Source organism: Ovis aries, chromosome 18 (genome assembly GCF_016772045.2).
Source record: "Ovis aries strain OAR_USU_Benz2616 breed Rambouillet chromosome 18, ARS-UI_Ramb_v3.0, whole genome shotgun sequence".
In the NCBI taxonomy this organism is placed as follows: domain Eukaryota; kingdom Metazoa; phylum Chordata; class Mammalia; order Artiodactyla; family Bovidae; genus Ovis; species Ovis aries.
This window is the reverse complement of record NC_056071.1, coordinates 60,558,795-60,584,323: the sequence shown is the minus strand read 5'-3', so window position 1 is coordinate 60,584,323 and position 25,529 is coordinate 60,558,795. Positions and strand designations below refer to the sequence as shown.

General features: G+C 44.7%; 1 long non-coding RNA gene across 6 annotated transcripts in view; it reads right to left on the bottom strand.

The window, feature by feature from the left end:
- Positions 1-24,453, bottom strand: part of LOC114109133 (uncharacterized) — a 58,726-nt gene extending 34,273 nt beyond the window's left edge. For all 6 annotated transcript variants that reach the window (XR_009597137.1, XR_009597136.1, XR_009597138.1 and 3 more), the window contains exon 1: positions 24,339-24,453. This is a non-coding gene — a long non-coding RNA (uncharacterized LOC114109133). The remainder of the gene's footprint in view (positions 1-24,338) is intronic.
- Positions 24,454-25,529: the final 1,076 nt, after the last annotated feature.

The window sequence follows — 25,529 nt, the reverse complement described above, 5'->3', positions numbered from 1 at the left end:
GTTTTCTTTTCCTCTTGTTCATAGTTTGGGAGGGCGAGGGTAGGATGAACTGAGAAAGTAACACTGACATAAACACTACCACATGTGAAATAATTAGCTAGTTGAAACCTGCTGTATAGCAGAGGGAGCTCAGCTCAGTGCTCTGTGATAACCTAGAGGGATGGGATGCGGGGGAAGGGATGGGTGGGGTAGGTGCAAAACGGAGAGGATATATGTACGCATGTAGTTGATTCACTTGTTTGTGCAGCAGAAACTAAAATAACATTGTAAAGTAATTATGCTACAATTTTTTTTTTAAGTTATTTGAAGAGAACATCAACAGTAACAACTGGTGTTGTGAGCCATCTTCCTTCCTATTTAGGGTACTTTGCATACATGTCTACCTGAGGCAGGGGCGTGGATCCCACAGACTCTCAAGGGACTTTCCATCTTGCAATTATGACAACCTCTTCATCTTTATTGTTCAATAAGAGAAACCTAGTCAAATTTTCTTTGTCCAGATCTCTGATCATCTCTCTACATGTTGGGGGGAAAGTGTTGAAACTCATAGTAAAATCATGAGTATTAGCACTTGGTGGTTTTCTTTAGTCTGCTTTTAGGATTTTTCCAAGGTGAAAAGAGATTCAAAGTTTCATACCCTCTCCTGGGCATCTGTTTTATGGAGCTATGGGCAGAGAGCTCCTTAGAAGGGAGCAAACACAGGAAAGTGTTCAAGACATAAAAATAAGCAAAAGGAGAAAGGAGAAGAGAAAGGAGGGAAAGGAAAAGAGGAGAAAGGAAAAGAGGGAAATTTTAGCACTTGTAGAATTAGGAATGCTTAGTAAACATCAAGTCGATGATCAGGTTGGTTGGTGGGGCCCCTAATCATGATTTATACAAAGTGATCTGCCATTGTTTCTACAAAGAACTTTTTTGAAAGGCATGAGCCCAGTGGGAAGATTGCATGTTTTCTTCTGACATTAGGCAGCATTGGTCCCCAAGATAAAGACTTTGAACACACCTTCCATGGAAGAACAGTGCCTGGCACACAGTAGGTAGGTGCCAAATAAATATTTGTTGTTGAATGAATAGATGAGCTGGGCTCAAGGAGGACCCCAAAAGCCATCTTATACCAAAGAGTGGGATCCTTTTGTGGTATTTTAAAGACCGTCTCTCGAGGGCCACCCTGGACACCCCAAGATAGCAGATGGATGATGCAAGGGCAGCAGTTCTCAAGGAAGCTAGACCAAGGGCAGTCAATTAGACTTCCCTTTGAACTTGGCTCAATTTCACCTTCAGGCACTTTCCCAGCAAAAGTTCAGACTTCTGACCTCTGAAACATATAATCTGTCTTCCTGCCACAGGGTTCTTTGACTCAACAACTCAAACCTTAGCTCAAAAAAGAATTAGAGAAACTGAAAAACACCACACCCATTAAAACACCAACTAATTGTGCCTTCTTCATCTGGAAACATCAGAGGGGTTTGTGATTGTCAATAGTTGATCTGGGAAGAAGCCAGGCTTGCTTTTTCAGACATCTTCTTTGATTCAGGCAAAGAGGTAAGTAATGGTAGAGACAGTTGGCCCAGAACAAACAATACTGAGGACCCAGAAGGGAAGAGGACTTATGTAGGCAGTCTTAAGGATTCATGTTTGATGACTCTTCAGAAACAAGATCAGAATTAAAATTCTTTAGAAATTCCTCAACTTACTTCCAGCCCCTTGTGTGGGACATTCTGATGAGTAAATGAACTTTCTATTGGCTGGGACAAGAGAAAGTGTTGGTGCCATTTTTGAAGAGTCTAAGGGCAACAACAACAACAACAAAAAATGGGTGTATGCTATATTTAAAAGCTCTGCTTTGCACAATAGGTCCTAAGCATTCTGCTACTGAGATGCATCAATACCTACGTTCTAGTCTCAGTTGGTATTTTGGGGAGCACACAGCCTCTTAGCTGGGAGGTGGGGTTGGAGCTTATGACAGGTCTGTAATCACTACACTTAATAAATCACCAGCTTCCCCTCAGAGTGAGTTATTTCAAGGCAATGGAGAAATGCAAATGCCAACTCATCATGAAAGAGATGTTACAATCAAACATTTTATAATTTACCTGGCCTTAAATCCCAATAGACCCATTGAGTGTATTTTCCCTACAAGATGCCGAACAATTATATTGGAACAACATCAAAACAAACCCCAATACCCATGGATCATAATCAGATTCTCTTCTGTTGCGTCAAGTAAGCATACTTTTTGCATCTCCTTTCTTTGGAAGGGATGATGCTAAAGCGGAAACTCCAGTACTTTGGCCACCTTATACAAAGAGTTGACTCATTGGAAAAGACCCTGATGCTGGGAAGGATTGGGGGCAGGAGGAGAAGGGGACGACCCAGGATGAGATGGCTGGATGGCATCACTGACTCGATTGACGTGAGTCTGAGTGAACTCTGGGAGATGGTGATGGACAGGGAGGCCTGGCGTGCTATGGTTCATGGGGTCGCAAAGAGTCGGACATGACTGAGTGACTGAACTGAACTGAACTGAGTCCCCACCTTGCTGAGCATGCCTTTCAAGGTTACCCTATTTAGGGAAGTAAATCGAAACTGTTGCTGCAAATGGTATTATTTCATTCTTTTTTTATGGCTGAGTAATAATCCATTATATATATATGTACCACATCTTACTTATTCCCCCGCTCATCTGTGAATGGATATTTAGGTTGCTTCCATGTCTTGGCTATTGTCAATAGTGCTGCTATGAACATAGGTGTGTATGTATCTTTTCGAATTTCAGCTTTGTCCAGATACACACCCAGGAGTGAAGGAGCAAAGTGATTAGCAGGCCATCTCATTTTAAACTTTTATTTGGATTGCTGGCACAGCCTCATTCAGAAAGTTCTCCTAACCACCTGTCCAACCGTCCCTTCTCTGGGGTCTGCAGTCCCCTACGCTTAGCTCTGCCATAGCATTTTCTCCTTGGGGCTATAATTACCCTTCTGTACCGTCATTTCTCTTAGGAGACATTCACTCACTGAGGGCTGGTGTCTGGGGTCCTGGTATAGAGCACAGGACCAGACATTGGAGTGATTAAGATGATGGTTCATAAACAGCTATCAGGTTAATCCATGGATTGATTGCCAAATCAGGTGGTTTGTAATAAATTTTTACATTATCACCCACTTCTCTGCTTTTCCAAATGGTGTACATTTTCCATCAGCTAGCAACACAGCTTGCCCCATCTCTGAGTCCTCTTATTTTTTACCAAAACCCATACTTGGAGAAATGATAAAGAAAATGATGTGGAGCACATGTTATTTATCTACTCATGGAAGTTGCTATGTTGAGTTAAGGTCTTTCATCAGGCTGGATCCCTGGAAAGCTACCGACTTGGACCACTTTCGCTAGCTCCTTGCCAAATCACCTCCGTTGAGTTGTGTTTTGTTACATCTTTGCTTTTTATTGAGAGTCATTATGGAAAACAGTCATATGAAATTTGGTATGCATTTATTCTAGAAGCTAGTGTTTTGGACTTTGTCCACAATGCTAACTAGCTCTCCCCAGAGGATTTCGTGTGCGCCCTCTCTTCTTAAAAACAAAACAAAAATAAAAACACACATTTGCCATCGCCTATATTTGCCCTTTGCCTTGACTGCCAGGAAACTCAGGGGCAAATTGGCACTCAGGTGGAGTAATTCTAAATAACCTGGTGGGGAGATGATGCTGTGTCCCCTCTTCCTTTTGAGTGGACCATACTGAATTTTCATTTTTGGTCATTCACTGATAAAATCGTGGCATGAGAATCCTTCAGACTTTGTCCCCAGTGAATTTCCAAAGAGATAGGCTTTGTTTAAAATGAAAATAAATAAGAATAATATTGTATCATCTTTTTGTGTGTTTTCCATATGTGTATAATACTACATGGGCTATGTTTAAAATGAAAATAAATGAATATAATATTGTATTATCTTTCTGTGTGTTTTCCGTATGTGTATAATATTACATGGACATGAACTTGGGCAAACTCTGGGAGAAGGTGAGGCACAGGGAAGCCTGGCTTGCTGCAATCCATGGGGTCGTGAAGAATCAGACATGACTTGGTGACTGGACAACATAATAATAAAATATTTTAAGCTAAATTCTAAACTATATGAGGAAGGGAGAGATTATTGCCTGCAATTACTAGAACAGTGATGAGCTCACAGAAGATGCTTTATTAATGCTATTAATTGCCAAACACTTGTGCATACCACTCCAGTATTCTTGCCTGGAGAATTCTATGGACAGAGGAGCCTGGTGGACTGCAGTCCATGGGGTCACAAAGAGTCGGACATGACTGAGCGACTAACACACGCTTAGAGGACTTCCCATGGGCATCATACTTCGGCCATATTTTCACTGGGCATCAGCATTCCTGTTTTATCATGGGATTTCTCCTTTGGTCTCATTCCCAGATGGAGACAGAAGCCTCATACAATCATCCTTCCTTCCTTCCTCTCTGTCCAGCCACAGATGATGAAGGATGCTCTGGAGAGGCAGAGACCTTGTTGGCCCTGGTGCCCTGGTTTAGTGCTTGGCACAGAGTAGGTGTTCAATATGTGTTGAATGCTTTGTTCTGTCTAAAGGCAAAAATAATGCTAATCCTGCCACCTTCCACCTATGTTAGAGAGGATCTAATTTTGACCCTGATGTTTGTTCAGGGCTTTTCATCCTTTGATTAGAAGGAATAATGTAAATTAATTTTCAGGTATGAGAATAGTCATCATTGTATACCTGACTTTTCCCCTGGATCTTCCCAGACACCGCCCGTGCTTACATCTTGCTTGTGTTATTTGTGCAATCCCCAGGGGGCAGGAATGCAGCAAAGTTTCTGGCTGCTGTAGCAGCAGCATGGGGAATTAAAATGTCTTGCTCTGGGAATGCCGGTTAGTTTCCTGGCAAATCCCTCTGGTGTGGTCTACACCTCTTCCTGGATGGTGTAGACGCCCTGGAATTCTGCTGCTCTGCATCCATTCAGTATTCCCTCCTCTGGGTCTCACCCTCAGGATTGGCTTGGAGCAAAATAGGATAGTGATGAGTGATGGGTCCCTGAGATACTGAGCACCGCCCCCCTGAGATCTGGATTTTGTCCTAAGTGGTGTTGTCTAGACCATCTCGATAATGCCTGTGAAACTCCTGGGACAGCTGTCCCATTTTTACACATAGGAAGCTCTGAGAAATTAGAGACTTGCCCAAGATTTCATAGTTGTTTTTGGAAAGAGCTGGAATTTAAACCCCCTTAACTGCTTGATTCTGAAGTACACAATCTTCTTCCCACACCCTCACATGGGCACAGATTTTCTCCTGTGTCCCCAAACCCCCCTCCTCTGCAAACTCCATCCCATCCTTACATTATTCGTCCTGTTTAGCACTTTCACTGGGCAGAAGGCAAATTTTGCACATTGGCCCCTCCATCTGCACCTCCCTACAGCCCCACCATCCCATCCTGACCACTGGAACAAAACTAAGACCTAGATGGTGGGTTCTGCCACAAAGCTCAACTGCCTCCATGTTCAGATGGCAGGGGATAGGGTTAAAGAAAACATCACATTTACCTATCAGGGTTATATAATCTGTTAGGTTGAACAATATGAAATTGCCAACATTTGATTAATTACTGACAACTCTATAGGTTCAACGTAGCAGCAAAAAGACAAGAGCAGAGTTATCCCTTAGCAAATATATACTCTATTTTGCATCTGTATGTTAGCTGATTTAGACTCATCAAGTTGCTTACACTTTACAATATCCCATGAGCATTCTGCTGAAAACCTGAGCTCCAGAGAGGTCACGTTGCTGGCACAAAGTCACTCTTTTTGGAAGCACTGGAGCTCTGATCCCCATTTACTGGATTCTGAAACTTGTGTCCACTTAACACTTGCTGCAGGGCTAGACTCTGCCTTTAGGATGAGCAGGGTTCCAAGTGGAGGTTCATTGCGGCTGGTGGTCACAGGCTCTAGAAGTTAGCGTTTTCTGGTATTGCTGGATACTCATAATCAAGGGTGAAAGACAAAATATCTTGAAGTCAGTAAGGCTTGGGCACTGATCAGTCGGAGCTGACATGCACCAATCAGAATGGATGCTGCCTGTGAAAGTGCTGGTCACTCCGTTTTGTCTGACTCTTTGTGACACCATGGGCTGAAGCCTGCCAGGCTCCTCTGATCATATAATTCTCCAGGCAAGCATACTGGAATGAGTAATCATCCTCTTCTCCCGGGGATCTTCCTGAAGCAGGGATCTGACCCGGGTCTCCTGCATTGCAGGTAGATTCTTTACCATCTGAACCACCAGGGAAACCTGGCTGCGGCTTGTAAGCCACTAGAAAGGCCATAAAGGGGGGATGTACAATCCTGCTGCTGTCACTGTTCTAATCCCCTGTTTGTCACTGTCTGCAGGGTACTCTTAGTTTGGACTACTGCGCAGCTAAATTTGACTCTCTCCCCACCCTACTCACAAGACTGGGCCCATATTTTGCTTTCTCACTCCCTGATCTGGACCTTGCTCATGACTGGCCTTAGCCACTGGGTTGCCAGTGGACTTGATGCAATCAGGTACCTTAGATGTGCTCGCTTTTCTCTGGATTTGTGTCTAACGTGCCTGCGGTGGCTAGCGCCCTTCCACTCTGGGACCCAGAACAAACACACACTGAGTGGACTTGAATCCAGTCTACAGCCTAGAACTATATCTGGCAAACACACGGCCTGGAGCAGAGCCTTGAAGCTGAACCAAGTCTCACTCAACAGAACCACTGTGAACTTGAGACCAGTGAGCATGAGAGTAAACACTCAGTATTGCAAACACTGGGCTGAGGTGGTCCTTCACCATTGTTTTGTTGTTACAACTGCTGACTACGTCAGGATGCTGCACCTTAGAGTGCGGCCATTTTTAATAGCAGGCTTTTCCTGAGTGCTCAGCTGGTAAAGAATCTGTCTGCAATGCAGGAAACCCCGGTTCAATTCCTGGGTCAGAAAGATCTGCTGGAGAAGGGACAGACTACCCACTCCAGTACTTTTGGGCTTCTCTTCTGGCTCAGCCGGTAAAGAATCTGCCTGCAATGCAGGAGACCTGGGTTCGATCCCTGGGTAGGGAAGATCCCCTGGAAAAGGAAAAGGCCACTCACTCCTGTATTATGGCCTAGAGAATTCCATGGACTGTATAGTCCATGGGGTCGCAAAGAGTGGGACACGAGTGACTTTCACTTCGCTTTGGAATTGCATAGTCCTTCATGTGTGTGTTTTGAGGTTTCTTACTTTAATTTTTTTCCAGATTTTTGATTAATTGCTGTTATTGGCATACTTCCTTTACGATGTTGTGTAAGTTGTGGGTGTACAGCACCGTGAATCAGCTATGTGTATACATATATGCCCTCTCTTTTGGATTCCCTTCCCAGTTAGGTCGCCACAGTGAATGGAGTAGGGTTCCCTGAGCTATACATTAGCTTCTCACTAGTTGTCTCTTTTATACATAGTATCAATAGTGTATATGTGTCAGTCCCAGTCTCCCAATTCCTCCTACCCCTGGAACTGCATAGTCCTTTGAATGCGGTTCTGCCTCCTTTTGGTATTGTGAGTGCGGGTCACTTAGCTTTAGATTCCCAGTAAGAAAAAGACTGTTTCTTTTTTTTTTCTGCGGGACTTTGCTTTAAGCCACAGAGACCCACCATTATATGTAAAACAGAGATAAGCAACAAAGACCTACTGTACAGCACAGAGAGCTATCCTCAAAATTTTGTGAAAGCCTATAATGGAAAGGCATCTGAAAAATTATATGCATATATATCTATATAAACAGAATCATTTTACTGTACACCTGACACTAATACTACACGCCAGTAAAATGCTGTTTGTTTCCCCCAAAAAATTTTTAAACAGTTTCAAACTAGGGGGTCATGACTGTGTTAATGCATAATGGCAGCAACAATGAATGGATAATTCACTAATAGTTAAGTGATTATAGATTAAAAAGTCCCCCCACCCCAACCCCAACTCCGCCTGGAACTGAGCACTCTCATTTCCTCTGGATCCCATAATAGACACCACCACCCACTATTCCACTCCTTACTTGCCTGCCTGACACCAGGGAGCCTTGGTGATGAAGGTTGAGGTACATAGGCAGCAGTCCAGAGGATGCGAGACTCTAAGGCAGCGTTTTGGACAAGAATGTCTGGGTGCTGTTAGTAAACGCTAACGTCACATGATAGCTAACACCATCACCACCGCCACAGCGCTTCCTTTTGTGAGTGCCTCCCTGGGCCAGGCACTGTGAGTGCTTCACCTCACCCTTTGTTTTCACAGTCACTCTCGAGGGAAGCATTGTTTACCTTCATTTTCAAGCATGGGAATCAGGCTCAGAGTGGCTAGATGATCTGCCCGAGGGCACACAGCTAATACAGTGGAGAGAGAGTAGAATCCCAGCCTGGCTCGATAGCACATGAAATGCCTTTGTGATGGACTGAACGTTTGTGTGTTTCCAAAATTCACGTATTGGAGCTCTGACCCTCAGTGCGGCTGTGATTTGAGATGGTGCCTCTAAGGAAGTGATTAAGGTTAAATAAAGCTATAAGAGTTGAACCCTGATCCTATAGAATTAGTGTCCTTTAAAGATGAGACTCCAGAGAGCTCTCTCTCTCTCCACTCCCTCTCCCTACAAGGACCCAAGGCAGGGCCCTAGGGACATGCTGGCCATCTACATAAGCCAGGAAGAGAGGTCTCACCAGAAACCAAGTTGACCAGAACTTTGATCCTGAACTTCTAAACTAGAAAAATGTTAGAAAATATATTTCTGTTGCTTGAACCACCCAGGCCGTGATGCTCTGTTTTTGCAACCCAAGCTACCTAATACAGCCTTAAAAACCTCCAAAGCCTGCATTCATTCAGGCATCCCACCACCCCTACCCCGCTCAGGACACAGGCACGGTTCGGGTGTATCTTTGTCCATCTCCTTCGAGCACAGGTGGAAATGGCGCATGGGTGGCCGCCAATAGCATCTCAGGACTCAGGACTGACTTCAGGCTGATACCTCTGGCTCCAGGAAGGACATTATCTGGATTATGCATTGTTTCACTCTCGTGGAAATTAGCTGCTGCTTCTTGTATAAATAACTAATAATGAGCAGCCATATTCTCCCTATTGGAGCCTGATTACGACCTTGGAGACAACTGGGGGCTCAACCTGGGCTGATGCCGCTGTCTGCGGCCCTGACAGATCACTGCTCTCTCCATTTCCTGGTGAAATATTCCTCACGCATGGGGTCCTGTTTTCATTATCCGTTGTGTGTGTGTGTGCGTGTGTGTGTGTGTGTGTGTGTGTGTGTGTGTGTGTGTGTGTGTGTGTAGCTTGCATCCTTTCTCTCCTAATTAAGGGAAATTCCCTGTAACTGGTGGGCGGTGGGGACAAGGAGGTGAGGGACTGGGGGCAAGCACAGAGCTGCAAGGGAAAACGAGATGCCCAGGCCTCTGGCCACAGTCTGTCCTCAGCCTTTGCCTCTACGGGATGGCACAAGTGGGGCCTGGAAATGTCTCCAGCCCATTTCATGGACATAGTCACTCCAATTTTTTAGGCTGTCCTGTTTGCAGGAAAAACACAAAGGAAATGTTGTCGCTATAAAAGATGATCCTATTTTCAAGTCCTGTGGCGGCGGCGGGGGCGGGGGGGTGGGGGGCGATAATAACAACAAAACTAAATCAAAGAAAGACAAGAAGAAAGCCTCAGTGCTGCCGGATGTCCACAACATTCAGCAAAGCGAGCCTGTGTGCTGGACATCTCCCAGAAGCCGTGTGGCGGAGGCCTCTGTGGTTCTGTCTGTACACTTTGCGCTCTCAGATGGGACAACCAGAGATACTTCTTTCCTGGCATGTCAAGTGTTTCATTTCCTTCTTAACGTGTTTTAAAATGAAGCACACGCCTCCCCACACGGAGGCCCGAGTCAAACCCTATTTGCCTTCATCTCACAGCAATTAATCCAGCCAGAGGTGGTTGTCTCAGACACACAGGCAGTCCTTGTCGCACAAGAGAGGGGAGACAGGGCAGGGATGGATAACTCTATGAACTCTCCCCCTGGGTGTCCTTGTGGTTGGTCCGCCGAGCCTCTGAAAGGCACGTGTACTGCCGTGCATTTTTTTTCTAACAAGAATAAAGATCAGGTGCAGTTGCGGGGAGCCCACAGCATTAGGAGCCTAACACACATGCCATTTAACCCCCACAATCTCTGAGGTCAGATATTTCAGATGAGGGAACCAAAGCAATGGGCTTAGAAGTCATGTGTCTGCAGCCGTATGACAGGGCCGGAATCAGAGCCCAGGATGATGAAACTCAAGATTCGACAAGACTCAAGATTAGGCTGGCTCAGCCCTCCCAAACCTGCAGGGTCACCCACGAGCTGAATGGAGAGAGAAGCTGGGTTCTGAGTGAAAGAAGCTGGGTGTGTGTATTGTGGCAAGAGATTTAGAAAAAAAATAAGCAGCAGCAGTTATACGTTATTTTACAGCAAAGGATAACCGGAGACAAAACAGCAGAGGAGGAAAAGTGACAAAAACATATTAAAGCCACAGTGAAGCAAAAGTGACTGCTTTTTAGGGCAGAGGCACTGACCCCAGAGCTCTGCAGGGTGGTAAGGCTATCACCTAGAAAGGGAGGTGGGGGCGGCTTTAACAACTCCTGGAACGCATACCCCCCCACCCCTCAAGTTCCTGGGCATCGAAGGCTGAGTGATTGCCAAGAATGCCCTCTTCTGGTGATGCTCTCAAAGCCCAGGATGACAGCAAGGCAGACCAAGACCTGTGTTTTCAGATTCCTGGGGAGGTTCTCGGCATCAAGACATAGTGTCACTCAAGCAAATAGCTCTCCCCTTTCTCTTCCTCTTCATCCCCCCCAACTAGCGATAGGTCAATTATTCTAATAAGGTAAGATAGACCATGATCGAGATTTGGCTTCCTTTTTTTTTTTTCTCTCTCTCTCTAATCGGGAATAATACTCTCTATGTCATCTGTATATTTATGATAGCTCAAAGACATGGGTGTGTGGATCTAATTAAAAATGTGAAAGGGTTTAGCAGCCTGCTGCTTCCCTGCAACTCTCTGGTTGCCAAATCTTGGCAGCCGTGTTGAAACGGGGCCAAGTGTTTAGTGTGGAGCTGAACGCCTGCCAGCCGGAGTGCTGCATTGTGGGGCCAGGAAGCCTGGCGGGGTTGCATTAAAACCAGCTCGCACAGGGCCAGGCAGGGAGCAGGACCTGGGACCCAGAGGAAACCAGCTGCAGAGGAAGGGTCTTGCTCTCTGCTTGCTTCCCGACTCAATGCAGGACCACTTAGACCATCTCGGAGACAAGACAGCGCTGTGAGCCACTAGGTGGGAGATCCTCCCCACAGTCTTTGCTACAGCGGGCCTCTTCAGAGAAGAAGCAATCCTCAGCTCTCTCCTAGCAGCGAGGGGCTGCACCGACAGCGTCTCGTGGTGCATAGGTCTACTGAGTTCCAGGAGTCTCCCCTGGAAGCCTGAGCCTCTCTCCATGGCTCACTCATTGTTCTGGGTCTTCCCTCTCAAGCAGCAGAGCCCCGTTCTGGGTTTCTCTCCAACCGGATGGGGCACACACATCCCTTGGGGAATCTGAGGCAGGATTCTGATCCAGCAGGGAAAGGAGAGAACTCATGTTGCCGAGATCAGAGCTGACCGGAACTGCTGAAGTGCTCAGTTATGAATTCTGACTCCTCATGTCATGGATTCAAGGTTGGTGGGTTCTGGAAAAGTCCAACCTAGGTGATTCAGAGTCCCACTGGGGTCAGGGTTGGGGGAGGTGATTCAAAGAGTTCGACCCCCTCCCCTGGTGTGTTGACAAGTATAATTAAAACACATCAAAGATAAGGGTTACTTCTCATTTCCTCGAAGTGTGCCCATTATAAACAAATTACAGAAGAAAAGGAATCACATTCTTTCTGTTCAGAAACACTCCCCTGCAAACAACAAAAATTTAGTTCAACAAAGATCTGCTGTGATTTTGGGGAGTGACATGCCTGGGGGGCCAGGACAGGGGATGAGAGGAGATTTAGCCTTTTAACTTTTTACCTTGTGTACTGTTCGCTTTTATGATAATGCATGATGATACATTCTTTTTAATTTAAAAAAAGCGGGGGAAGCCCAAAAAAAGCAAGAGTGCACCAGGTAGGGAGTCTGTTCATGACCTCCGGGCAACCATCAGGCCAGTGGTGGAGAGAGCCTGAAAGGGTTTGGATTCACTTGGTCCTGGAGTGGAGTCTCGGCTCTGGCACAACGCTTGGGGAAGTCAGCTGACGTTGCCAGGCTCTGAGGCCCTGTCTGCAGAAGGAAGGAGCCATACCTTCATTGCCGGAGCTGCCCTCTGTGCTAGGGATGTGGATGTGAAGGGGTTCAGACCCAGGGGGTTGGGCCGGGCATCTGACAGATCCAGGGACCCTTTCCACTGGGGCCAGGGCACTACCCCAGGTAGAATTTCATCTCAGCAGACGACTGCTAAGAACAAATACATTCTGAAACCTCAGGACAGAAGCTAATCACTTCGGATGTCACCAAGCCACCTTTCACGGTATCAGAGGGAGCCTGGGGAAAAAAAAAAAAAAAGAGGTCCCTGGGGAACTGCAGAGAATTTTCTCTTTCTTTGACATAGGTAAATTTACACATATGGAAAGTTTAGAATGACATGCCAAATACACCCCAAGTCATCATACTTTAGCCAGCCATGTTTATCCTGAAAAATTAAACTACAAGAAGTCAGCCCTATGGAGGAAGACACAGGTCATGTGGTCCCTGTAGAATCAGGGGCCGAAGTTTTCTTAAAATCCTGAGTTGGCATCCATGTCCATCTCTTGGTGGATGGATAATATAGAACTCACTGCTTCCATCACAGAGAGAGGTCGTTTGCTACTAAATATCCTAAGATTTTTTTTTCTTTAAAAAAATCACACTCCAAGAGACTTTATCACATTTCACTCCTAACATGTGGGCAGGTGATTATCTAAACCACTGAGGGAAGATGTTCCAGGTAAACATCTAATTAATTAAAGAAAACCTCTCTTTCTCCACCCCAACCCAGAAAAGACTGCAATTTAGAAAGACACATACACACACACACACTTTTAAAAAGGCTTCCAGGCAATGAACCGTCTAGCCCGACCACCTCTCATAATTAAAGTCTACAGACCTCAAACCTCCCAGCCTCCCTCTAGCGTCTGTGTGACCACCACCCCTCCACTCTTCCAAGCAACATTTGCTCCAACTTAATATTCTGGTGCTTTCGGGAACAACATTTAAAAATAAACCATTTTGGCATATTGTCAAAGTCTTGTCTACATTTCTTCATGACAACCACCCTAAGTGAGATTTTAAAAATCAAAAGAGTTGGGGGTGGGGGAAAAAAAGGAGTCCCCATTTATAGAGTTCTAATTTCAGACAATGTCCAATGAGAATGCATTTATTTCTCCTTCGTCCTTGTTTCTGATTCCCTCACTTGCATGTAGGGCGTCCTTGTCCCACCCCTTGACTCCTAAGCCTGTATCTCTTTCATCCTCTCCATGGGACCCAGCTCCTGGGTTGGTGACAAAGAGACTCTGAAATCCTAGGACAACTTTTTGCTCATGGCCCAGGCTGGGCACTAGAGAGAGAAGTTCTGGGCAGAGAAGGGGCCTCGGGCAGGTGTTGAAATGTTGTTTCTGGTCCCGTGTAGCAAGCACAGCACAACAGTCCGTCTGCTCTTTTCCTATCAACAGCCTCATCTCCTTGGTCTGTTGCTAAGAGACCAGCCTGTTGTTTACAAGATCGTCAGTGGCGTAGACGTCCATAATTTATAATTTATTATCTTAGTGTCAAAACGGGTTGGTTTTTATTTCATTTCACCGTAGATCCAATAATTGTTAGACACAACAAAGGTAACGTATCTGCTGGTGGTTCTGTTGCTGCTCTGATAGCATCCCTGGCTGCCCCAAGGTTAGATGCTATGGAAAAAAAATGCTATTATAAACTGAAGATGAATATCATTTTTTGTCCATTAACTTCGTGCATTATATGACTGCTCAGGTCAATGGATTCCCTCCAGATTTGCTCACTACTGAAAGCATGTTTCTGTCCAACCAAGAAAGAAATGAATTGAAACGATTTCAATTATCACAAGAAAGGAATTGGGTCTTCTGACTGTATATTTCAGCACCCAACTTGCCAACTCTCTTTCCACAAAGTTCAGGGCCAGAGACATTTAACCAGCACTAGAAATTACCCCTGAGTATTGTCGGGTATGGTGAGCTCACAAAACTACCTTTGGAGAGTCCTCCCCTCACAGCAAGTCAATCAACCCAGTAAGGAAGTGATGACACAGAAGAAAGAGAGGCGTTTAAGTAAAACCAGCTCAGTCACAATACCCCAGTCTAAAGAAAAAGAAGAGACAGTTCAAGTGTTATAATCAAGGTCAATACTAACATTTATAGTGCCAGGCACAAGGCTGAGTGCTTAACCTGGACTAGCGTGCAAAGCTCCTGACAAACTTATGAGGAAAATTCTAGTATTAGCCCCATTGAAGAGACAACAAAACCAGAACTTTATAACCTTTGATAAAAGGCAGGACTGAACTCAGACTGTGTCCCTGGATACATCATTCTCATAAAAATAAAAAATAAAAAAAACAGCTTGGGCTTTATAATTTACTGTCTATGAAAAGTCCACAGACATTTGATGGAGCAGGGAAATTAACATAGGTTCCAAAATCATATCATCACATTATCTTTCTCTACAGTCATTGGAATCTCTCTAGAAGCCACAGAGCATGAGAAATTTCTAGGAAGTGTATTTTATTTTCCCCATCAAAGGACCTGGCAAATTCTAATGACATTTTACTGGGAATTAGATTTGTCGCTTTCCAGAAAGCAATTATGGTGATCATCCATACTGGCATTTTTCACTGCTTAATCTCTAGCCTCTCCCCAGTGGTGCTATGCCCAGGGTATCACACAGATCCAAGATCTCCTGGACCATCTCTGTTTCGGGGTTGGTTGGCAGCCTCTTGCTAACTCCTGCGGTAAAGAGAGATAAACAAACAAGTTGGAAACCATTGGCCACCAAAGAAGCAGTCAACCTCTTGATGACTTAACCATTTCTCAAGAGAGGTCTGAGACCTAATTACTTTTTTCTCTCCAAGCAGAGATTTAATCCCTTTCAAGCATGTGGATTTTTTTTTTTTACTAGAACCCACAAATCCACCCCAAGCAGCGGAGAAAGGGGACACAGATCCCTCAGTTTATCTTCCAAGAGCACCTTTCTGAAAGGAGCATCACCCTGTAGTTGTGAAAGGTGCGTGATTCATCTTGGCAGCTACATGGTGGATTTGCACATCATTCAGGATGAAGGAGCAGAAGTTGTGGCTTCAGCTTCCTGTCTACCACTTAACAAGCCCTGTGAATAGAGGTGGGTCTATTCAACTATTAGGTTCTTAGATTCTACATTCAGGAAAACAAGGATGATATGACCTTCTTTATAAGGGAGAGACGATTAAAACTGAACAATGAATGCAACTCAAAATCAGGGGGAGCAAACTCTCCAAGAGTGATTAACATCATTACTGGAGCCCTAGGGCCCAATGAAATGCCTGACAAATAGTAGCCATTCATAGCTGTCTGTACAGCTGCCCATGCTACGTGCCCCCAAACCGCTAAGCACTGGGGCCTCTGAGATGGAAGACGAAGCTTTCTCTTGTCAATTGTTCATTCTATCATGGAGGAGACAGATGTGTAAATGATTATTCAGAGCGATACACTTACTTCTATGGAGACCCCAATTGAGACGCGACCTTGGGAAAATGTAGTCTTCAAGCCTCTTTTTTTGTTTTCTGTACCATGGGGATATAACTGCCTGATCACCTTGAGAAGAAAAAGAAGGATGCCCTGTGCCATCTGTCACCCAGGAGGCGCTCAGTAAATATGGAGAGGTGGGAGGTGAGGAGGACCTCTGGTCCCATTCCAATTGCTCCCTCTGTCTTGGCTTTTTAAGGGAGTTTCTAGAACAAGTGCATGCATATTCCTTGCTAAAAATCAAAGGTCATTAGAGCAAATGACCTTTGCTAGCCACCTAGGTGAGATCTTCATCAATGTCAGCAGGAAGCATCATACTAGTGATGCCGGTACTGATTCCCCCTACCTCACACCACCAATGTGGAGCCTCTCCTTCGGTCCTTAGCAAACCAGCAGCTAAAAAGTCGGGAAGCAGTAGGGCCAGCCAATTGTTTTGCCAGGAAAATGCTCAATTCTATGTATGATCCCTGGTGGTTCAGATAGTAAAGTATCTGCCATAATGCAGGAGACCAGAGTTCAAACCCTGGGCTGGGAAGATCCCTGGAAAAAGTAATGGCTACCCACTCCAGTATTCTTGCCTGGAGAATCCCATGGACAGAGGAGCCTGGCGGGCTATAGTTCATGGAGTCACAAAGAGTCGGACATGACTGTGGGCACAACTGAGCAACTAACACTTTTACTTTCACTAAATGTGATCAGTGAGCAGAAAGAAAAAGCCCTTTGGGAGCCTGAATGAGTTGGGCTATTCAACTCAGCCATTGTCAAACTCTGACCAAGGTCAGGTTAATTAACCCCTGTGAGGGCAACCTCATTGTCAGCATAAACATGAATTGATCACGTGGCTGATGCTCCTAGAATGCAGGGATGTTCGGTATAAGGCAGCTGCCTCCCTACCAACGACTCTCTGAAACACTGATGATGCTAAGGGAGGTTGGGCCGTGATCTGGTATCTCTGGTACAACTTTAAGGAAATCAAATAAAAATTCATCACCAAGATTTAAGGATTTTTTTCATTTCCTCCAAATTCCTAGCATCCAGTCAACACTATTGCCTAGTGGTTTATTAATTAATGTATTTTTCCTTTTTTTTTTTTTTGAAAGTGAAAGCCGCCGAGTCGTGGCTGACTCTTTGCAACCCTGTGGACTGTACACCGCCAGGCTACTCTGTCCATGGTATTCTCCAGACAAGAACACGGGAGTAGGTTGCCCTTCCTCTCTCCAGGGGATCTTCCCAACCCAGGGATTGAACCTGGATCTCCTGCATTGCAGCTGGATTATTTTTTATGGAAATACCTGTATGGGTGACACTTGTCAGGATTAGTTTCACTCTTACTGAATTATTCTCCACCAGCCTCTAATCCTGGGCTTCTCTTATCTTCCCAGAACTGCAGAGTCCTCCACCAGCTGCACAAGACAAGGACCGCAACATCACTGGTGATTCGCAGCTCCAGGCAGCCCTCATTCATATAGAAGCTATCGATTCTCTTTCCTAAACACATCTCCTCTTTGTACAGTTTGGTAGCATCCAGGGCATTTACTAAACACATGATTCTAGACCAGGAGGATATACTCCTTACATTCTTATAAAGCTCTGAGGGCCCTCACCTTTAGCACAGACTCCTGTTCCAGACCCTGGTACATCCCCTGCCCCCTCAAACAGCCCTTCACCAAACATCCTTTCACCCTTTGGATGTGCAACGGGCAATTGCTTCTAATGCCTCAAACATGTCACACTGAGCCAACACTCTGACTTGGCACACTCAGTCCCTCGGGAAGGATGTGACCTCTTTTATAGCAATTTCTATTCACCCTTCAAGACACAGCAATTGTCACTTTCTCTCAGAAGTCTTCCTGACTTCTCTGGGAAGTGAAATAAACTGTATTTGTCTGATTCATCTCTGTATCAACCAAGCCTGACATGTCATAGCCTGCACGTGTGAGCTCAGTCAGGTCCGATTTTTTTGCCACCCCAGAGACTGTAGCCCACTCATCTGTCCATGGATTTTTCAGTCTTCACATCTATTCCCCTGGATCTTGGTTTCCTTCTTATATTTTCAATGCTTCTCCCTCTCCATTCTTCCTGGATCAGTCTTCCTCTACCAGCCATTACATGTTGGTGTTCCTCAAGCTTGGTCATATTTCATTTGAAAATATCATGATCATAATTGTGTCTTGGCCATCCGTCTACTCCCCAGGCAGCATTAACCACTTGCTAGCTGATGCCTCTCGAAGCTCCCTCTCTAGTCTTGCCTGCTTCTCATTACACCCTGGACCTTTCCATTCACAGATGTATTGACAGTCCTGTGGATGGCCTATTTCCCAGAGCCTGAAAACTCAATAGTGCCAAGCTGATTTTACTTTTCTCTCTCTGTGCATGCGTGCTAAGTCACCTCAGTCATGCCTGAGTGCAACCCCATGGATTGTAATCCACCAGGCTCCTCTGTCCATGGGATTTCCCAGGCAAGAATGCAGGAGTGGGTTACCATGCCCTCCTCCAGGGGATCTTCCCAACCTGGGGATCGAACCTGTGTCTCTTGCATCTCCTGCATTGGCAGGTGGGTTCTTTACCACTAGCCCCACCAACCCATCCCTAAATTCTTATTCTATTTCAGTGTTCTCTCATTGACATCCATGCTCAATGTCCAAGTGAGGAACCTAGACATCTTTACTGATCTGCCCATCTGATTAAGCCTCGGGGCCCCTGGGTACTTCTTTTACAACAGTTTTCAAATTTGTTCAGTCTCTCCAATCCATCACCATCCTTCCTCACTCTGTCTAGACCATCATCGTTTCTTTCCTGGACTTCTGCAACAAACTCCTATTTTATTTTATCTCTCTGTCTCTAGTCTTTATCCTTGTCATCCATTCTCCGTCTATTAGCCAGGACCATTGCTCTAAAATGCCAAGTTTATCTCACCGTTTTTCTATTTGACAGCTTTCAATGTTTCCCCTGCTTGTTTGGGGCAGATGTTCAAAAGCCTCTGTATGGCTCACAAAGAGCTTGACCTGGGTTGTCAACTCTGGGTTTCTGTGTCTTGCACCTGAGAGCCTGCAGCCCTATTGGGCTTCTCTTAATTCTGCCCTGGGCTCTGCTCTGTGCCTCGGCCTTCTCATCTGTTGTCTCTTCCTAAGCTTCTTTAACTCCTAGCCACCCTTCAGACATCAGCATGCAATGTACTTCTTAGAACATCCCTCCTCTCCTGCCCACTACAAAATGACCAGTCCCACTAAGGGATGTATAAAATGAATGGAATATGTATTTTTGAACAACTTATTGTATCCTTTTTCTTGAGATCAGCTATAGAATTAATTCAGCAAGACTTTTCCTCAAAAATCAGTCTTTTTCCCCACCAATCTGTTCTCTTGTGATGTATCTTTGCATATCTCTGAGTTTACACACTTAGAAATATACCTGCTTTCTCTTTTAAGCTTATGACAGAATTTCTTCCAACGAGACGCTCTATATTCTATCAGGACTGTAACAATCTTTTCCTATTTCTATTCCCAAAGCTCTGGTTGGAGAACGCACACATGACTGATCAGAACAGAGGTTTTGTTTTTGTTTTTTTTCTTTTTCTTTTTTTTTTTTAACTTTTATGTCACATTGTCATGGTAAGTGATCATGATCATAATCTGTGCTAGCAGATCCTCTAAGTTATTCTTTTCCTGGCCATACATGCTTTATCCCTTCCACATATATTTTTGAGCTCCTATGAACAGATTTTGAATGGTCCCTCAACTCTGAGTTTTTCCTAAGCTAACTTCCTTTTTTTTTTTTTTAAGAAGGTTTCAAACAACCTGCATTTTAGCATCCTACATTTGTTCTGGTTTTTGCAATTCTAGACCCTTGTGCCAAAGCGAGAGCAAATCCCCTAGCCCTTTGATCTTCAGGATCCTTCAGTTATTTTCTTGGTCTCCTTCCATTGTCATTTAGACTAAGTATAGTCGTCTTTGTCCATGAAAGGTAATCTCACTCTTCTTTTCATTAATCCTGGGCCCCTTGGCTGAATGCCTTCTAGTCTTCACCCTTCCTTCTCATACCACGCAGCCCAAAGTTGCACGGCAGCCCAGGCGCCGCCTCCATGGAACTATTGCATCAAAGCCAGGCCCAATCCCCTCTGGTTCAGGAGTTCCCAGCCCTTCCCTCCCTCAGAATACAGTGCGACTCAGGACAGTGCTGTCACCACCAGCTCAGCCTGTTCACCTCAAATTCCATAGTCCTTCTCAACTGGTAAATCACTTTCAAACCTAAGTGCCAACTGTTGGTCACTCTCCTGAGTTTTCGCTCCATATTCCCTCTTTACTTGAAAGCATTGTGTTCTCATTGGTGATTTTGATCTTCAGGTTTGAACCTTTTGATTTAAAAGTTACAGGTGGTTCTACCATTCTTGTTCCCTCCTAAATAGCTCTTTGCAACACCTTGAAATTGGCTTAAGGAAAGCACAGTACCTTGCTCCACCATTTTACTTCTTGAAAGAGGAGAAAGAAGAGCCTAGCATATGTGCACATGCTAAGTCACTTTAGTCATGTTTGACTCTTTGCAGCCTCATGGATTGTAGGCAGCCAGGCTCCTCTGTCCATGGGATTTCCCAGGCAGGAATACCAGAGTGGGTTGCCATTTCCTTCTCCAGGGGATCTCCCCAGCCCAGGGATCGAACATGCATCTCTGAAGTCTCCTGCCTTAGCAGGTGACTTCTTTACCACTTATGCACCTGGGAAGCCCCTAGGAAGCACAGGAAACTATATTCAATATCTTGATATAGCTTATACTGGGAAATAATGTGGGAGACCCCAGTTTGAGTCCTGGGCCAGGGAGATCCTCTGGAGAAGGGATAGGCTACCCACTCCAGTATTCTTGGGCTTCCCTAGTGGCTCAGCTGGTAAAGAATCTGGCTGCAATCTGGGAGACTTGGATTCGATCCCTGAGTTGGAAAGATCACTTGGAGCTACCCATTCCAGTATTCTGGCCTGGCCTGGAGAATTCCATGAACTGTATAGGCCATTGGGTCGCAAAGAGTCGGACATGCCTGAGCGACTTTCACTCACTCATATATATACATATATATACAATATATATTTGTGTGTGTGTGTATGAATAACTTTGTTGTACACGTGAAGTAACACAACATTGTAAGCCAATTATATTCCAGGAAAAAGAAAAACAAAATGAAACAAAATCTGCCCCCCACAAAATAAAAATAATAAAATATTTTAAAAAGAGAGAGAAGAAAGGCTAAGAAATGCATCTATGCTCTGTCCCCCATGACAACACAGTGTTTTCATGTCTTACTCAGCGATAATGCCTGCCTGTCTTTCCAAATTACATTGGGTTTTCCGGTTAATGTTTTAAAATAAATGTTATTGTATCTGCTTTTAAAGTAAAAGTAGAAAAAAATATATATAAGAGCCAGCATATTATAGTAAAATGAGCGTGAATCTGATGTTAGGTAGTTTGGGTGTGTTTCCTCTCCTGTGGTTTGTTGAGCTCACTTTTGTTTGTTCCCTGTGCCAGCATCCTCATCAGTGAAATGGGTAGGAAATACAAGCCCAGTCTGTTGTGAAGGAAAAAGTGAAAATGATTCCAGAAGTTCTCTATATACTTGGAAGTTCTATGTAAATCAATCCGATTTTCTTCAGAAATCTTGGAAAAGTCAAGCATCTGAGTTTTAGAACTTTTTATACATTGATATCTGTATCAGGAAAGAAATGGCTACCCACTCCAGTGTGCTTGCCTAGAGAATCTCATGGACAGATGAGCCTGGAAGGCTACAGTCCATGGGGTTGCAAAGGAGTCAGACACAACTTAGCAAATAACAACAACACAATAACAGCAACATACATTGACATAGAGGCAAGTTCTGAACAGTTTATTTTTTTAACTAAAAATGAAGAGGAGATTTGGTTAAGAGAAAATGAGATTTCAAATATGTTATAATAAGAGATGATGTTTTTATTTTCTTTTAGCAGGCAATTTAGCATTTTTAAAGTTAGTCATCAGGAATTATACATTTAGCTGGTGAGTGTTATGAGCAGAATTTATCAGGGGAATTGGAGGAATTCTACAGCAAGAATACTGTCCTCTGACAGCTCAGAGTGGAGCTGGAGATATCATCCCCACATCAAAACAGAAGGTCTAGGTTGAAATCAAGATACAATTTGTGAGTGTCCAGAGAGTGCTGAGGAATGGAGAGTGAGATGTGGAGCATCAAGGAAGACTTCCTGGAGGAGGTGTGATTAATCATCTAGGCCATGGGGAGCCTAGAAAGATCACCCTAAAAATGCATACAGGCATTCTTTTTTTAATTTAAATTTAATTCTAAAATAATTTGAAATAGAACATCAATTTAAAATGAAATTTAAATTAAAATTTAAGGAGAACATTGCATGAAAACTTTTGTTCTCCTTCTTACTCTCCCTTGCATCTTGGCCCTAAAAACTCTTTGGCACTTGGCAGCCTTCTAGCCTTGGGTAGGGGTCATCTTCACCACCACCCTTGCCCCAGCTTATCCAGGTGGTCACCCAGAGTCGCGGCGGCAGTCATCACCTCATCAAACCAGCCTTCACACTGTTCTGTGGTTGATGGCTACGTCTCACCCTGTGGGCCTCCTCTGCCCTCCCTCATCCTTAATACAACCTTTTTGTTTTACATTCAATGACCATTTCCTGCTCTGTGCCCCCTCTCCCTTCCTTCCGTGAGTGTAGGCCCTTCCCGGGACCCTAGGGGAACACATCTCTGCATCTTCTCTGGTCACGAAGGCCACACAGAGATGCCTGTTTCCTCTCTAGCTTCTTTATTCAGTGAGCTTAAGAAAGCTGGGGTAGGCTGAACCAGGAATTCCCTTGGTTTTAACACAAAATATGGTCAGTGTAAATGGCCTATTTGTCCTGGCTAAATGGCTGTCCCCTGGGATAGCTGAAAATGCTCTTTTAGGCTGGCTAACAACTCCAAGCCCCTGGGCCCCCTGGGTTCCCGGTAGGCGGATGGTGGGAGTCCATTAGCTGCCTCACCTCCTTCCCTTTCTGGTCTCACCTGGACCCTTTTCACCTGTTCTGGGGCCTCCTAGTCTCAAGAGGTCCATGCCTGCTTCTGCCTGGGCCCCAGCAAAAATGGGGAAGTTCAAGCAATTGCCAGCCTTCATCCAATGAGCCTTGCCTAATAGAATGTGAGGAAGGTTTGGTGTGAGTCCTCCAAAGGGGGAAAAGGAATAAAAAGGAATGTATGTAATAGAGTGGGAGAGACAGAGAAAGAATAAACATCGGGCACCTTTGGCTTAGCATCTTGACAAAATATGTAACTCCAACAGGTGATACGGGATTTCCCTGGTGGCTCAAATGGCGAAGAATCAGCCTGCTAATGCAGGAGACCCTGGCTTGATCCCTGAGTTGAGAAGATGCCCTGAGGGAGGGAAAGGCTCCCCACTCCAGTATCCTTGCCTGGAGAATTCCATGGACAGAGGAGCCTGGTGGGCTACAGTCCATGGGGTCAGAAAGAGTTAGTCACGACTGAGCGGCAAGCAACAGGTGATCTGACCTGTCAGAACTTGAGCTTCCTCAGGCCTTCCCTGGTGGCCCACAGGCTAGGACTCTGCACTTCCACGGCAGGGAACAGGGGTTCGATCCCTGGTAGGGAGCTAAGATCCTACACGCTTCACAGCCAGGTTGGTGTGGAGTGGGCATCCTAGCCTGCACGCTGCAGCAATGCTGGAAGGACCCCAGCTGATGGGAGTGATGCCCCTGGGGAAGCATGCAAACGTGGCACCTAATGCGACGGTCACTGATGTCACCCTAAGCAGCTCAGGTACCTTGAGAAGCTGAAATGCCTGATTCTATTACCCACATTCATATGAGGGGACGATCTCATTTCTCACTTTTGTTAGAAGTGGTGTCTCTGGTGTTTATCTTCTGTGAACTTTCCAGAATTAAATGGCTTGAGTGTACAGTTAGACCACTTTTTTCATGTTAAATGTAATGATGTGCAGAAAAGAGGAAATTCGTTTTAACAGGACAAGTGAGCCTGTTTATAGTGACCACCCTTAACAATATTAAGTCATTTCCCTGTGTGATAAAGAAATAACAGGAGAACTGAGCCAATTCATGGGGTAGATTTTTATCCTGGGAGAGTAGCAATAAACCCTGGTCCTCCTTTTATCAAAGCCTGTTCAATTTAAAGAACTAACTGCAGTTCACAGGAACTGAATTTGCTTATTGATTAATCCATACCTACATAGTATTTGTTACTATATGTTACCATCATGTTAAGATATAATTTTCTCCAAACTGTATGAGTCTAGTCATTTAAAATAGAACAATTAGGTAATTATAGTCAGAAGAATTCATTGAAATTGGAGAATAGGTAAACAAAAGGGTTCACTACTACTTTAGTCATTAAAATTCTACAAATAAAATATGAAAAGAAAAAATAAAAGACCAAACACAATCCACACCCTTCCTGTTATTCCTCCCATATTTTTTTTTTTCCTTGTGAGTCAGATGCCCTATGTCTGGGGAATAGTTATTTCTTACCTCGTTGATCAAGGTGGAACAGGTTGTGGGGGAGCCAAGTGTCCACCTGGGAGAGGGTCACAGTCCCCAGAGCAGATGGTGTGGTTCCATCACCTGTAATTGTCATCAGAAAAATAACTTGAAGCTGGGAGATTGGACATCATTTATTGGATAAGAGGAAGGAAGAGAGAAACATTAAAACAAAAGGTGACAATCTTTAAAAAAAGCCCACATAACAGATACATCTCCGTAACTGCTCTGTTAACTATCTGCAAATCGGTACTGCTTGGAGTCTGAGACACAGAGAGGGGATGGGGCAAAGCCACTGTTGACAAATTCTTCAGTGAAACAGGAAAAGACGGGTTGAAGGTTCTCTGTCTGTGTGGGGGTGGTGCGGGTGGAGGGCACAGTGGAGAGAAGGTAGAGTTTCAACTTCAGTTGAAAAACACAGGCCACGTGAGCTCTCTGCAGACCAGCTGATTCCCTGCAGTGAATTCACCAGGGAGAAGGGATTTGGAGATGAGATCTCATTACTAATTTTGTTAAAAACCCACCTGTGAACACAGCAAAAGAAATAGTCCCTGGGACCGGGGGTTGGGAAGGGCAGGGTGGGGTTGGCTCTGTGCTCAGGTGTGGACAGCCCTTAACCTAATCAGCTGTTTGACTTCAGGGCTCCTGATAAACTGTAAGGAGTTCTCCCACGGAGAATGAATGCAAGTGAATGAATGCAGATGAAGCTACAAACCCAACCACGAGGCTGCTGATGGCCACCTCGTTTCAGCTCCTGAAACTGATGTGGGTGATTAGCAAGCAAATGATAACAAGTGATAAAACAGAATTGTATTGGGTTGACCAAAACCATCATTCATGTTTTTGTAACATCTTATGGCCTAGTGGCTCAGACGGTAAAGAATCTACTCACAATGTGGGAAACCTGGGTTTGATCCCTGGGTTGGGAAGATCCCATGAAGGAGGAAATGGCTACCCACTCCACTATTCTTGCCTGGAGCAGAGGAGCCTGGTGGGCTACTGTCCATGGGGTCATAAAGAGTCGGACATGACTAAGTGACTAACACTTTCACTCTCATGGAAAAACTCAAATGGACTTTTTGGCCAACCCAATATCTAACCCCTATCTAAAGAGGCAAAAAAGTTTTCTATGGCTGACTGTATGTATACACAGGGTCACACATCTGTTATACCTTTCTGTAA